The 6,060-nt window shown below is 47.4% G+C and overlaps 1 protein-coding gene across 3 annotated transcripts in view; it reads left to right on the plus strand.

The window, feature by feature from the left end:
- Nucleotides 1–6,060, plus strand: part of LOC123768068 (uncharacterized) — a 132,323-nt gene that overhangs the window by 95,372 nt on the left and 30,891 nt on the right. The gene's annotated exons all lie outside the window — the stretch shown is intronic.

A 6,060-nucleotide genomic window follows, 5' to 3' on the forward strand; every position in this document is an offset into this window, starting at 1 on the left:
TTCGAAGTTTCCCATAGTTGCCTCTACTTAAATCAAGTTTATCAACTGTTTCAATGTCCCCATTTTCTTCTAGATGATATCTTAAAGCATATTTAATGTCTAACAGGACGTGATCACTCTTTCCCAAGGGAGGAAGGTACTGGATGTCAAAAATCTCTTCTTCTTTCCTGGTGAATACTAGATCCAGTACTGACGGTATATCTCCTTCCCTCATTCTTGTGGCTTGCTTTATGTGTTGATACAAGAATGTCTCCAGAATGAGGTTCACAAATCTGCATGTCCAAAAGTCCTCCGTTCTTGCTTCATAGGCCTCCCAGTCTATTGCTCTAAAGTTGAAGTCCCCCAGTATCAACAGTCGTGATTTATCTTTATCTGCTTGTACAATAATATCTCTCATGACCATTATGAGGCCCTCTCGTTTGTCAACCAGTTCTTCCTTTGTCCATGTGTTGCTTGCTGGTGGGCTGTAGGTATTTACAATTATCAGCTTATCATCCTGATTCCAGACCTGCAATGCCATTATGTCAATATCTCGAGGGTTTTCAAATATTAACTCTTTTACCTTCAGGTGTTTTTTCACCAGTACAGCCACTCCTCCTCCCTTCCTAGTTTTCCTGTCACGTCTCCAAACTGAGTAGCCTCTTGGGAATATGACTTCATTTATTATATTTCCTTCAAGTTTCGTCTCTGATAATGCAACAATATCTGGGATCCTAAGCTGGATTATATCTTGCAACTCCAAAGTTTTTGACCTCACTCCATCTATGTTGGTATATACAATTTTCAGGAACATGTTCCCTTTTCCTTTGCTCTTTACTCCCCCTTCCACTACTGATCTTGTTGCTTTGTTTTTATGTACCATTTCACAAGCTTTCCAGTCCCTGTCACTTTGTAAACAAAAGAATTTCTGTCTTCTTCATTTCTATCCCCATTTAGACGTTTTGCCTCAATTAGGTTCATTTTCAGCTTTTCTCTGTCTTCCTTGGAGAGGTCTTGTCTTATTGACCATAATTTGCCAACCTCATCACTCTGCAGTTTCCTGGCATTTCTTAGCACTTCCATCATGTTTTTCACTCCATTAAACGTCACCCTTAAGGGGCGGTTCTTTTCTTTCTCATATTTTCCTATTCTTCTAAAATCACTGACATTTTCCTTTGAGCCTTCTCCTAAACCTACTATTTTCTCTATGATTTTCATCTCTTCTGCCGCTCGGTCCACCCTAGATGGAATTTCCTTCTCTAAACATCCAAAAATGATTATGGACTTAGTTCTATCTGCAGTGTTTTGTACCAGTTTACTGTTGGTAACCAGTTCATGTGTTAACTCCCACACTCCCACACTCCCACACAGTTAACTGTGTGGGAGTTTTGTCGCTTAAGACCATCTCCCATTGAATGGTTGCAAGGTCTACATTTATTTTTTCCCAGTCGATCCTCTTATTGTTGAAATTGAATTGATTGAATATTTCTTCTCGCTTGTTGGGTCTCATAGACCTACTACCGTTATTTATGCTAGTTCACACTTCAATGAGCTTATGGTCTGAGTATGAAGTACCCGAGATTGTTATGTCTCTGATTAGTTCATCATTGTTTGTGAATAACAAGTCTAGTGTGTTTTCGTTCCTAGTTGGTTCTGTAATCTGTTGATTGAGCGAGAATTTGTCACAGAATCTCAAAAGTTTCTCTGACCTGTGGTTGGTTATTTCCCGGCTCATTCCCTGCTATGATATTTGTGTTTGCCATTCTCCATCTTAGACTCGGTAAATTGAAATCTCCAAGGAAGATAATATCTGGAGCTGGGTTTGCTAGGTTATCAAGTATGTTCTCTATTTTGTGCATCTGCTCTGTGAATTCCTCAACCGTTGTATCTGGCGGTTTATATATTAGAATAATAATTAGGTTTAGTTTCTCTACCTTAATTCCAAGTACCTCTACCACCTCATTAGTTGAGTTTAGTAGTTCTGTGCATACCAGGTTCTCTTTAATATACAGACCTACTCCTCCATTTGACCTAGTTTTTCTATCACATCTATATAAATTATAATTTGGAATCCAGATTTCACCATCCATGTAATCTTTTGTATGAGTTTCCGTGAATGCCCCAAATATTGAGTTTGACTCTAATAGGAGGCCATTTATGAACTTAACTTTATTCCTTGGCTTTGGCTTTAAACCTTGAATGTTTGCAAATATGAATGATTGTCCATATTGTGTGTGTCACTTCTGGAAGGTTTTGGTAGTTCTCCCTCCTCTCTACCCTGACCCAGGGTGTGTTGTGTGGCAATGGTTTGTCCAGGTTTTGGAAGTGATACTGGGGAGTGTGGCTACCTCAACGACTGGCTGATTTGGGCTCCCAGTCGGTCCGAATGTGTGCTTGCCAGGGATTTGGTGCTTTCGAAGCTCGCCGGGTTCGGGTTCCTGGTGAACTGGAGGAAGTCTCATCTGGTTCCTTCCCAGGTTCAGTCCTGGCTGGGTCTTATGTGGGACTCTTGGACCGCTTTCTTGTCTCTTCCCCCGGCGTCTCCTTCGGCTGTGGTCCCGCCTGTGCTTGTTTCTGGGGGCTTCCGGGTCACCCGGCGGTTCTTCGAGGGTCTGTGTGGGAGCCTGAACTTTGCGATGTTGGTCTACCCGTCGGGTTGGCTGTTCTTGTTCCTTCGGGGACGTCCCTTCCACCTCTCTCGCGATCGCTGGGTTTGTCTCCCGAGGGCCTTGTGTCAGCTGCTGCATTGCTGGCTTCCTCTTCGGGGTTTTCAGGGTTCTGTGCCTTGGCACCTTCCCGAGCCCTCGCTTCATGTGTTCATGGACGTGTCTTCTCTCGGCTGGGGCTTTGTGACCAGTGCTCACCTGGCCGGCCAGTGGCGGTGGGGTCCGTCTTTCCATTGGGTCCACAGCACAGTGCGGGAGTTTGCGGCGGTGTGGTTTGAGCTTCGGAGGGTTCGGGTCACCCGTGGATCGACAATCTGGTTCCATTCGGACTGCTCCCCGGTGGTTCATTGCCTGAACCGAGGGGGTTCGATGCGGTCCTTGGCTCTTTGTGGTTGGTCTCTTTGGGTGACTCGTCTGCTGAGTTCTCAGGGTTTGACTCAACTTGCGGTTCATGTCCAGGGGGTATCCAACGTCCTGGTGGACGGCCTGTCCCGGTTCGTTCCCCTGTCCACGAAATGGACGGTTGACACCGACTCATTCAGTTGGCTCTGCCGGACGTTCTGGGGCCAGATTCACGAAAGCACTTACGCAAGCAGTTACGAATGTGTACATCTTTCCTCAATCTATGACGGCTTTGGTTACATTTATTAAACAGTTTACAAGCATGAAAACTTGCCAATCAACTGTTGTTATTGTTATAAACAGTCTCCTGGTGCTTCGGAGCTCATTAACTGTTTAATAATTGTAAACAAAGCCGCCAAAGATTGAGGAAAGATGTTCAGATTCGTAAGTGCTTGCGTAAGTGCTTTCGTGAATCTGGCCCCTGGTGCCCGGAGGTGGATCTTGTCGCGTCAACATGGTCGAGGCGTCTTCCGGTATATGTGGTGCCCTTCTCCGACTGTGAGGCTGTCGGGATCGATGCCTTTCAGCAGGACTGGTCAAGGTGGGGGTTCCTGTACCTCTTTTCTCCGGTTCAGTTGTTGCTTCAGGTCCTGGCTCACTTAGAGACTTACCATGGGCGAGTAGTCCTCTTGGCCCCATGGTGGCCGGCCCAGCCGTGGTTTCAGGCGCTGCTTGCCCGGTGTCTGAACCCGGAGATTTTTCCGCGGCTCCACCTCTTTCAGGAGATCGACCCGGTCTGATACGAGACTGGTTCGCTCTTCTCCTCGAGTCTTCGCTTTTGGTATTTTTGACTCGTATTTATAACTATCTCTATGGTGTTCAGGTAGCCTTCTTGCTGGTTTCCCACCTGTGGGCTTCCTCTCAGCGACAGTATGAAGTCTCCTGGCAGTCCTTCCGGTGCTTTGTCCCTTCGTCGTTGCTCTTCGCTTTTGGTTCGGGTGGTGTTGTCCTCTCTCTCTCTCTCTCTCTCTCTCTCTTGGTTGTTTCAGGACTGTCGTCTTATGCCTAATACTGTTGCCTCGTATCGTGCGTCGCTGGCGGAGCTGCTACAGCTTGCTTTTGGTATCGATGTTACTTCTGCACTGTTTCACAAGCTGTCTCATGCTCCGCCTGAGCCATCCTAGTCTTTGGACAGAGTGCTCTCCTATCATTTCTTCTCCTCGGTTTATTGTGGCCCCTTCGGTTCAGGATTGTTTTGCTAGGCTCTTTTTCTGTTGGCATTAGCCTTTGGGAGTCATGTGGCAGAGCTTCATGCTCCTCTCCGGCGCAGAGGTTTTTGCTCTTTTGGTCGTGGTCGTAGGTATGTTTGTTTACAGCCGTCTCCCTCTTTTCTGGCAAAGAATGAGACTGCTGCCGTCCGGAGGGGTCCTTGGATTGTTGATGCTTGGTTTGTCAGGCCGGGGGTTCATCATGTGTTGTGTCTGGTTGCGGCCCTCTGCCATTATCTGAGCGCCACAGCTTCTGTGTCTGGGGACGTGCTTTGGGTTGATCCGGTTTCCCTTCTTCCCGGGTTTGGGTCTCTCAGGTCGTCCGCATGGTAATTAAATCCAGCCAGCTTGCGGTCTATCCCCGTGCCCATGACGTTCGTAAGTTTGCTGCTCTTGCTGCCGTCTTGGGCTGGCATTCAGGCATGGGGTTTTTTGGCAGTCGAACAAGGCCCTGGCTGCACACTACCTCGTGAACGTTCCTGGGCCCAGTCGGGCCTGTGTTGCTTTTGGTCGGCGGTTGCAGCCCGTTGTCTCGACTTCAAGTTGAGGAGTGGAGCACCGACTGCCTCCCAGGTAAGTCCCCTTTTATTCTGTTGTCTTTGGTGAAGTAGCTCCGTGGAGCCGTAGGGGCTTCCCCCCAGAAAACCAGCATTGAATATAATGAAACACCATTTTCTTGGTGAGTCCCGGAGGCTCCCTGGCAACTCTCCTTCCCTCCGGTCGGCGTTTTTTTCGCGTTTTTGATATCCAGCCTCAGAACTGGGGTGGGGATCGTCGGTGCGGGGGTCTGGGGCTCCCCCTTCCCCCACCCAGGGAGGGAGGAGCTGCACAAACATGCGGCACGACTCGTGTGATGTCATGCTTATTGCTTGTTTTTCTTTTGGGAAGTTCGGTCTACTCGTTTGACGATTTTCGTTGTTAACCAGAATAGGGGTTTGTTTTGTGCCGCTTACCTTTCTGGGTGCCTGTCCAGGTCGATGGCAGATATAGAATGCTCCAAATCACATGTGCATTTCTATGGGCCATTCTTCCTCGTGCCTTTGTGAGGGGGGCCAGGTTCTGGCTCGTGGTCCCCGTTAGGCCTAGAATTCCACCCACATCGACTGATAAAAATAGTTAGGTAAAAAATAAATAGTAAAAAATAGAGCTATCCATGTCAGCCATGGATAGCTCCGGGGCGGTTATCTTCTTGAGGTTATCTTGAGATAATTTCGGGGCTTGGCATCCCCGCGGCCCGGTCCTTGACCAGGCCTCCTTTTTGTTACACACCCTCCGGGAAGCAGCCCTTAGCAGCTGTCTAACTCCCAGGTACATATTTACTGCTAGGTAACAGGGGCATCAGGGTGAAAGAAACATTTTGTCCATTTGTCTCCGCCTCCACAGGGGATCGAACCCAGAACCTCAGGACTACGAATCCAAAGCGCTGTCCACCCAGCTGTCAGACGCCCTCAGCCTCCGGGACTCGCCCAGAAAATGGAGTTTCATTACATTCAGCGCTGTTTTTTTGGGGATTTGGGGAAGAGAGATACTGAGGCCGACATTGACGAGGAAAAATAATTGTCCTAGAAGAGGACAATGGAAGGCAATGGGGAGAGATTCTATGATGGCATTAGAAGTAAAGAATATTTTGATAGGAGTCGCTAAAGGCTTGTATGTTAGTCATCTCTTCAAAGTCCTAAACTCGGACACATGCCTGATGAAAATGAGTCATTGGCGAGTTACACTTATAAAACACATTTTATAATGCAATGTGTTTATAAAAATGACAGTACTGTATTGCCAATTGTGTTTGTTTATTTTTCCAG

This window comes from Procambarus clarkii, chromosome 59, assembly GCF_040958095.1.
Source record: "Procambarus clarkii isolate CNS0578487 chromosome 59, FALCON_Pclarkii_2.0, whole genome shotgun sequence".
Taxonomy (NCBI): Eukaryota; Metazoa; Arthropoda; class Malacostraca; order Decapoda; family Cambaridae; genus Procambarus; species Procambarus clarkii.